The following is a 10,529-nucleotide window of genomic DNA, read 5'->3' as shown; positions in this document are numbered from 1 at the left end:
ATTTACGGTAGGAAATTTACAAAATATCTTCATGGAACATGATCTTTACTTAATATCCTAATGATTTTTGGCATCAAAGAAAAATCAATAATTTTGACCCATACAATGTATTTTTGGCTATTGCTATAAATATACCCCAGCGACTTAAGACTGCTTTTGTGCTCCAGGGTCACACATATATAATTACACTGTAACAAGGACACCTTAAAATAAAGTGTAACCTTTCTTTTTTATACCAACACCTTATCATTTCAGAAATGTTGTGGAGATCCACTGGGTGTGCTAAGATCAGCCCACCTTTTTTAAAAGAGAGCCCTAAAGACCACATTGGATAAATGCAAGCTTAGCTTGAGTGATTGAAACCATGAATAAATCACTTTTTTTCAAATAAACATGTCACGTGAGAAACAGCAGCTGTGCACACGGTCAACAGTAGGTGTGGTTACTGCTGTCATCTCATAACATCTCCTAAAAGAATAAACAGAGTCATGCATCTACAAAGTGCACTGTAAAACCAAACAGTGAAATTAATTAAATGAAAAAAAAAAAAGTTAATTTGACTCAAATGGTAATGAAAGTTAATTGGACTTCATTGAAAAAAAAAAAGTTCTGTGAACTCAACATTTCTTTGTAGTAAGCTGAAATTAAAATGATTGAGTTTTCTAGTTCCCAGCATGCTTTGCATCAGACTGTATAAGGAAAATAAATGTTGAAATTAAGTGCTATTTTGTGTGTTTTCCCACAAGATTAACATGGGGAGACATGAGTTGGTATCTATTGTTGTGTTATGTTAGGATTTACAGAGGTTTCTGTTATGTTGGTTTTGTAGGGTTACCATTGTGGTGTTAATTTAAAAAAAAAAAAAGAAAAAAAAAAAAAAAAAAAAAACTACTTTCATATTATAGCTTAATTAGCTTTTTTATGGTGAAATTCATTTGTAAAAAGTCAAACCATTATTATACTGACCTACAGTGCATAAATGGTAATGAAAGTTAATTGGACTTCATTGAAAAAAAAAAAGTTCTGTGAACTCAACATTTCTTTGTAGTAAGCTGAAATTAAAATGATTGAGTTTTCTAGTTCCCAGCATGCTTTGCATCAGACTGTATAAGGAAAATAAATGTTGAAATTAAGTGCTATTTTGTGTGTTTTCCCACAAGATTAACATGGGGAGACATGAGTTGGTATCTACTGTTGTGTTATGTTAGGATTTACAGAGGTTTCTGTTATGTTGGTTTTGTAGGGTTACCATTGTGGTGAAAAGTATAGCTTGTGTTTAGGTTGAGGATGTACTCCAAAACTTTAAGTCTACATATACTGCATGTTGCTTGTCTATTTACATTCAAGTGTACAGTGAGAGTCTTTCTGATAGTTACATTACGATGTGCTAGTGTGCTATTGCTAACTAGTACTGAACATTAAAGATCTGATTTAATGTGAGGATCAGTGCCCAAGCACAATGAATCTGAGGTGGTTAGGTGGTAGTAGTACAAGTTGTAGCTCTCAGAAAACTCCCAGTTCACAAGTTGTAATCACGAGTTCTACGAGGAAGTGAACGCTTTTTACAAGTTGGTATCTCGTAATCACGGTAATTAAGTGACGTTACATGTGACATGTGGCCAAGTGGTGACCCATACTTGGAATTAGTGCTCTGCATTTTAACCCATCCAAAGTGCACACAGACAGCAGTGAACACACACACACAGTGAACACACACCCGGAGCAGTGGGCAGCCATTTTTGCTGTGGCGCCGGGGAGCAGTTGGGGGTTCGGTGCCTTGCTCAAGGGCACCTCAGTCGTGGTATTGAAGGTGGGAGAGAGCGCTGTACATTCACTCCCCCCACCTACAATCCCTCGAACCCACAACCTTTGGGTTACGAGTCCGACTCTCTGACCATTAGGCCACAACTTCCCTTACTTACACTGTGGTTACATACTATGTACACATCTAGTTACTATGTAAGTACACAGGTATTGGGGACACAATATAAAGTGGGACCAAAGTTTTACTGTTTCTTTTTGTAGAAGTTATCTTGTTGTAGTTGGTGTAACTTGGTGGATAATGCATAAATCTGGTGACTGAAGGGTTTAAATTTGGTTACACTTTAATTAATTTTGCAATTAAATGTCAACTAACTCTTAATAGTAGTAGAGTAATAGATTAAGGTTAGGTTTAGGGTTAGTAGAATAATTTGACGTACTTGCAAAGTTGCTTATAGAAATGTCTGTACAATTATTGTAAAATGTCCTGGCAGAAGATCAACCGGTAATTAAAAAAAAAAAAAAAAAAGATTTTTTTTTCTTTTTTTTTTTTTTTTTTTTTTTGTGTGTGTGTGTGCATAACAGATAGTCATTTGTCATATATCTTTAAAAAAAGTCTCATCTGGCAGAATACAACAAGCAAAACTGTTTCAGGTAGAGACCAAACAATAACAAGTACATGTAAACAGTATTCACATTTTGGCTTGTAGCCTCACCAAACTTAAACCACAGTACATGACATATTTTTATTTAGAGAAAGTGTTCTTGATTCAGCCGAGCCCAAACACAACATAACACGACACACACATAGATCTACAACCTCAGAGTGGCATTACATGCTGCTTTGCTAAAGCTATAGGACACCCAGGATCTGATTGTGTCATGATGATGATAATGCAATATTTTCCAACGTCATTTGAAATGTCAGGAAGTTCAACCAATAGAAGTAAGGAGCTTAGTCCCAGGCTGGGTCTTAGCCCCTAATCATTAAACCCCAACAATGGACAAAAAAAAATGTTTGTTTGAGGAGTTATATGCATTAAACTTTTAAATCTTTATATTGCATTAGAAGAAATACTAATAAAGGAATGTTTCGAAAGAGTTTTCAGTTCACAGTTGCACCGGTTTCTCCGTCACTACAATGGTTTCTGCCTTTCCCGCACAAGGTTGTAGCACTTTAATTCTATTAATAATAATATATATATATATAAGAAAAAAGTGTTTTTGAATAATAATCTGAAAGTCATGAAATGGACTCCGGAGTCATTTCTGAGCAAATAGGAATTTATCAATACTGATGCCTTTCACCGTGGACTGCAGATGCATACTATTAGAGCTGAGCCCTTGATGTTTGCACCTGAGATTGAACTGTAGGTGGTCTCAGTTTGTATTTATGGTCACTTTCATATGGCTACTTTACACATTTTGTTGACCTTAAAACTGTTGCATGGATCAAAGAGGTGACATTAAGCAGCTTTGAGTTGTAATCCCAGTGTTCACACTATCCTAATGAAATTGGTGGTCAAAGATATCAGAGTATTTTGACACTCTGGTGCTTTGAGATTTCATCTGGCAGTGCACACAGACCTCTACAGTCAGCAGGTTTGTTTTGAGGGCTGACTTGCGCATATTCAGCAATAACGACTGTGAGCATTTGACACGAGGCTGCCCATGATGGGAGGGACAGCAGGAGACGGGATCTAGGCCATGATGTTCCTAAAGTCCCCAACACTTGGAAATTCTTTACTCTCAGGTTAATGCAATGACTGGCAGGACCCAAAGAGATGTGAGGTCGGCCCACTCTTGCAGAGAAGATCCTTTGCATTAGGAAGTAGGACAAATGCTGTCTTAAAATGACTCTGTGGATGGACTGAGTTTCCGGACAGTACTCGAAATGAGGCCACCTAGAAAAATACTACCAAACGTTTATGATCATTTCTGAGATTCTCAGAACTCCCAAGACATAAGATTCCCAAGGAATAGGGTATAACTGTCTGTTTTATTAGGGGATAAATAAATAAATAAATAAATAAATAAATGTGATAGTACCATTAAATATTCTATATAACAAACAGATTTGGTCTCAATAGTTAGCTTTGGTGTTACTGTCTATAAAAGTGTTGTTCTCAGAAAATGCAGCCATTTGTGCCATTTTTTAAATGTGCTGCTGTTGGTGCATTGAAAAAAAGAGCTGGGCTTGTATTTAGCATGTGCATCTATCATCCAGTCACCTCTGTGCTCGGGTTTGTGACTAATAAAATCACAAACAAGCCTTTGGCCAAATGACAAGTTTCATTTTTCAGCTTGTGTGCTGAGTTAAGTAGCCTCTAATACATGAGTGTATAAAGAGGGGGAAGGACCACTGACAAATGTCTAGCCATAACAGTTGAGAGAAGAAAAAGCAGACGGCACAGTGTCATTTTGAGAGGTGATATCTCACTGCCGACGCTGGATGAGAGGTCTTATTGAAACTTGAGCAGGTGGCCTGACCCCAGTAACATTTGTAACAGAGTTGCAATATATCTCTCGGAATAACGTCGATAAGTGTGCCAAGCCTGTTCAATCATCGTCAGCTTGGCCAATTATGTTATGAGTGTGGTCCTGCACCTTTCATATCCCTGAGCGGTCACATATGAACAAAGGTTGAATTGTCAGGCGATCACGTACCTCGCATTCCTGTGCAGTGTAGTTGGTGTGAATGAAAATGGCTGCAAGTGTTGAAATGTCAGAAATTCACCACAAAAAGAAAAAGCATTCTGCAATAAAATGTGCTAATTATTTTGCATACAATTATGCATACATATTAATTAAAAATGTTACTGCACTGTGTGTGCTTTGAATGTCATTATGGAGTCTTCAATAACAGTGACACAGTTCAGTCAGAATTCAGTCATCACTGCTTTCCTAAAAGAAAGACATATCATTTAAACTAGCATGTATGTACCAAGAAGGTCAAAATACCTGGAAAGAGATATGAATTTGTATTGCCATTCATCTCAATGACAGCTGCTTGGCTGGCGCAGGACCCCTTGGAGGTATACAATCTGCTTGCTGCCATCTTTGCTCAGTTTCATGTACTTACGTACGTATATGGCATGTGACTAGTCACTTTGGAGCAGCAGGAAAATTGTCATGATGATGCTGATTGGCTGATGGTACCACAAGAACACCCACAGTCCCAAACTAAAACTAAAAGTAAAATCAATCAATCAATCAATCAATCAATCAATCAATCAGCTAGTTGGCAAGGCAGCATTTCTAATTTTCATTTCTAATTTATTTTTAACTTTAATATTTTATTTATAATTACATTAATAATTATAATAAATTATAATCATTTAATCAATAAATAATTTAATTTATTAAACACAAAAAGTGTACTTCTTTAAAACATTACAAAGGATTACTAAACATGATTTACAATGTACTTTGAAATAAAACTGAATTTGACGTTATTATAAACATACTACTTGCACTACTACTAGAATAGTGCATAAGTATGCAAATTTGAACAGCCCTTTGATATGTACAAATAAATTGGGGTCATTAGAGTCGAAGAGTGTAATTTCTGCAGTACTAGTGGAAGAAAATGTGAGTGGTGCTTGCCAAACTCACCGCCACGATGCTAGGGTATTGTGGGTGGTTGGCAAGACATTGCTTTGCAGCTGCTAAGGTGTTCTGAGTGCTTTTAGTGCATTGCTATGTGTTTAATGCTTAGCATTACGGGTTTGTTCAAATTTCTAATCTTAAACATGATGAACGTTAACAGTGATGCTCGCCTCAGGACAAACAGGCAGTCCAGCCACACTATTTTTTCAGTTCATCCAAGCATACTGTCTAATGATTGACTTTAACCTTCAGAAATCTAAAGAAAGATGGCATAGCTACTAAATTAACTCAGGTATCAGTGAAGCCCTTTCTGTCCCAGAATACTCTAGTACGATCACACCATTCATCGCCAACAGCAACCCTGTTATCAGCACGGGTTCGGCTCTGCCATGGCTCCCAATTAAAGCAAACATAGCATTAATAATGAGCTTTTAATCAATTCCTCACCCTTCATGCTGTGAATGCCCTGACTGGCGCAATCAAGATAGAGATTGTTCCAGCCGACACACGAGAATGTTTTCCAGAGAACCTCTGTGTCTCTGTTCTTTGCATCTGCATCTTACAGGAGTTGAAAGCACCTTAGGATGTCATGCAGAGGTCCATGCTGATGTTCTCGGCGAGATGTGTGGGTGGAGGTGGCGCATTTATTTGTGTTTTCTAAGGTACACAGACGCCAGCGTTTGGGATGGAATAGCCTGGTTATTCAGCATGAGCGCTGGCCTTGAGGTGCAGGAGTGTATTGTAAATAAAAGAGCCCTTGTGTAGCTTGCAGACAGAAAGTGTGCACTCGCTGGAGAAGAGTTGTTCTGAATAACCTTTTGATGCTGTCAAGAGAAGCAGGAGAGAGCTGTGTGCTCCAAGGCATGAGTGGGTGTTTCGATGAGGCAGTCGGAATACATTTCTGTCCTTTTTTCTCCTTTTAAGCTGCACATATACCATTTGCGGATTTAGTTATGTTTACTTACCATGGGAGTTATAGTTGAATGCTAATGAGAATCTTACTTAATGATAATAAGAAATATACACTAAATATAGGAAAGAAAGCACAATAAAACGGGGCTGTCAATAGATTGTAATCAAATGAATAGCATAAGTATTGTTTAATGAATCATTCAGTCAAACACCACTGGAAAACATTTGTTAGGAAAACCCTCCATTTATAGGCATTCATTATTTTGGCAGATGCAGTACTGAATAATGACAAATTGGATTATGAAGACATTTTACTGTAGTTTTATTTTCATATCACTGAATATAATTTCACAACAATGCATACATTGCAGTCCACAACAATGCATTTGTCAGTTGAGTTTGCCATCTGTCCAAGGTAGACTTTAGGGGTTAGTTTATAGAACACAAAATAAGATATTCTGAAGTATTTTGAGTCCAAAACAAAATTATATTTTTCACATGTTTTTCAACATATCTTCATTCGGGTTCCACAGATGAAAGGCATGCAAACAGGTTTGGAAAGACATGATGGTGAGTAAATGAAGACAGACTTTTCATTTTTTCCCTTTAACCCTTATGCGCTGTTTGTTTGGTGTACACACTCGAGCTGTTTGGGGTCTCCAGAGACCACAGACAACAAAATGTGATAACGCTTTAAAAAAAATAAAAAATAAAAAAAAAAGTAATTTTATTTCGGTTTATTAATGTTTTTACTCTACATTTGTGCAGTTTTGGGAGGATTTATGGTATTTTTTTTTTTATTATATAAATAAAATAAAAAATAATGTTTTAAATAGGTTTTTTAACGTTTTATGTAAAATACACTTCATAAAAGACCCACATTCCTAATTTTAATTCATGGGGACAACATGGCCAATGTGCCGTAGCATAATGGGAAATTGTTTCCATCTACTTGAAAACAGACACTTTTAAAATTAGAAAAACGTGACATTTCAACTAAAGCCACCAGAGCGCTCTACAGCATTACGCAATGGCCTATTTGCCATTTCCACATAGGTATAGATCTTTTCACAAGTTTTTTTATTTATTTATTTAGATTTATGTTAAGAGATTATAAAATCATTATTGTAGTAATAAAAAAATGATTATTTTTCAAAGTTTAGCAGTTTTTTGTACTGAAGTATGTAAGTATATAAACCTGTATGTGGTGTTATATGTGTTTATTAGTGTGTATATGTGTATGTTCGCATTTATTCTCCATTGTGGATGTGCTGTGGTGTCCCTTTATACTTTCTGTGTGTGTTCTTCATTGTAGCTGATTTTTATTTGACAAATTATGTAAGAGAGAGCCACTCATGTGAAATCAATTTTTCATTTATAATGAGTGGGTTTTATGGGCGTTGGGGGGTGGGGTGTGGGATGTGTCGGTTTGGATCCACCATGGATGTGCTGTGGTGTCACCCTTTCAGTTTTTGTGTGTTGTCTGCATTGTAACTGACATTTTTGACAAATTATGAAACAAAAAATGCAATATTTTATAGTCTCCCATTGACTTCTATGGGTGATTTTTTTTTTGGTGGGGGCGGGGGGGGTTGCCACTTCATTTTCATGTATTTTGTGGTCAGCATTGTGGTGGATTTAGTGATTTTATTTGACAAATTAAAAAGAAAAAGTATCGATTTTATTATTTCCCCATTCATTTCAATGTGGGGTCTCCAGAGACCCCAAACAACCTGATTGTGACTCTTGTTTTCACACTAACATACAACCAGATATCAATCCAGTTTCATTTTTTTTTTTTTTTTTGTAGAGCTACCAAGTGTTGACAACCGTACAAAGTCTCATGCCATTTAGATGAGATGGGATTTTTTTGTTTTTTTCAGCAAAGTTTTATTTTTTTTTTTTTTTTGTAGAGCTACCAAGTGTTGACAACCGTACAAAGTCTCATGCCATTTAGATGAGATGGGATTTTTTTGTTTTTTTCAGCAAAAGTCATTTGGGGTCAAAAAAGACCCCAAACGGCGCCTAAGGGTTAAGGGTCGTTCACAAAGGAAGCATTTTTGCTTGTATTTATTTATTTATGGTGCTCTGGTCATTGTATTGCTTCTTACTTGTTTTGTTTTTTTAGCATCTCTCTCCATGAGCAGCATGTTTTTGAGGGTATTTTCAACCACAAAGTTGTTCTAGGCTGGGCACGATGGAAGGGAATTTGTATTTGGACAAAAAGGGTATTTGTAAGGTTTGGCAAACTTCAGGCCTGTTCATACCAAGAATGATAACTATAAAAATCACTATAAATGTTAACTATATAATCATTCACACCAATGGTTGATAATATTCTGTTTATTATAAGTGCACACCGCTGTTTTTTATCTGCTGTTTTTAAATAATCAAGCTCTTTAAAGTGGGGGTGGATTCTGATTGGCTGCCCTTTTTTTTTTTTGATGAGGGATACTAGTGATAATGCTCCTTGGTGTCATTATCATTATAGTTGTGGTGTGAACCTTCCTATTTTCACAAAATAAGAACGATTATCAAAATGTTATAGTCATCATTCTTGGTGCGAGGACTTTTTACAGAGAACAGTTCCAACAAAATGTAGCCATAAGAAATGTGATTAAACAAGCAAGTTTTTATGTTATCCAGACACAACTGTGACAAGCGACAAGCAACAGGATATTGTGTTGGTCGCTTCATTTCCAAATTCTGCAGCGTTGCACTGGGTATGTTGCGAGTGTGTTTTAAGTGTACTATAATGGAAACACTCTGTGACTGCTGCACTTTCAGTAGTAAAACTATGAGTTCCTTTAGCCGACTGTCACCTCAAATATGAGCTGAGCGGTGCCTGTTTTTCATTTTCTCCCTGTCTTTTTTACTTTCAGTCAATGCTCACCCAAAGCACAGAGCGCCTATTGTTTTGTGTGCTGTAATGAGCTCTTTTTGCTCAGTGGACTGTGTGAATATGCAGTTTTATATTTAGCAGAACACCCCCACCACAGCACTTTTCAAATATGCTTGTGGCTAACCCCGAATCCCCTATCGATCCATAAAGAAGTGAGATGCAGAAGCCTCAGCGCTGGAGGAGAATGAAATTTCACGCATGCAGCGGGAGATGTGTCACAAAATGTTGACTGGATTCACAAAACAGGAGGAATCATCGCAAAATCACAACAGAGAGTATGACATGCTCCATTATCCAGATGATTACAGAAAACAGAGAGATGTTTGTTTGGTTTTGGCCAATATATTCTAGAATGTACACATGGGAGTCAATTTTCATGAAACGCACTAAATTTTAGACTATTTTTTTATTTTCAAAATGGGCTGTAATTCTCTGCTGTTTTAATGTTAGCCTGATTTAATGTTACCATAATCAGTCTAAAGCTCATTTAAACAACAACATATATAACAAACTCATTTTGAAAAATGTTATGATGCTAATCCTAACCCATTTTTGGGTTTCACTTTATTTTGATGGTCCCTTTAACACATTCTGTTGACTATAAGTAACGTTGCAGCTATATGTATACTAACTGTCATTAGAGTGTTAGTGAAGTATTAGTAGACTGGTAGGGTTAGGGTTAGAATAAGTTGACATGTACTTGCAAAGTTACTTATAGTCAGTAGAATGTCTGTTGAGAGACCATGACAATAAAGTGTTAGCAGATATTAAGCAAACAGTCTACTAACACTTTGATGAGAGTTATTAGACATGTAGGTGCAACATTACTTATTGTCAACATAATGTTCAAAAGGGACCATCAAAATAAAGTGTTACTCATTTTTGATTTTCCTCTAGCTCAAACAGTACAACATGGTGCAAATAAGTTAATAAGTTGTGTTTTATTTCCACAGAATGCTTGAACTAATAAAGTGTCTAACTTAAATGCACTTAAACGGTACCTTGGATTCACATTTAATATACAGTACGTATATCTGAGATGGATGAATAATCTCTTTGAAAGGTTCAGACCTCTGATGAATGGCTCCACATTGCACTTTGATTATGAAAATGCATGGAAATATTAATGCTAAAATTATATTTGCATACACAAATTATTTAGAGTAAGGCTGCACAGTTTTTAAGCTTTTTTAAAGCTTTTAATCCATGCAATTAAAAATGCTAAAAATGCTGCAATCAGTCATTTTATTCTTCATCAATATAAATAATTACGTCTGAAGAAATGACTACTACTTTCAAAATGATGTAAATGCATGTGTCATATCAGTATTCTAATAAAAGCTGT

The sequence above is a fragment of the Sinocyclocheilus anshuiensis genome, unplaced genomic scaffold, assembly GCF_001515605.1.
Source record: "Sinocyclocheilus anshuiensis isolate Anshui unplaced genomic scaffold, SAMN03320099.WGS_v1.1 scaffold836, whole genome shotgun sequence".
Lineage (NCBI taxonomy): Eukaryota > Metazoa > Chordata > Actinopteri > Cypriniformes > Cyprinidae > Sinocyclocheilus > Sinocyclocheilus anshuiensis.
This window is presented reverse-complemented; position numbering follows the sequence as displayed.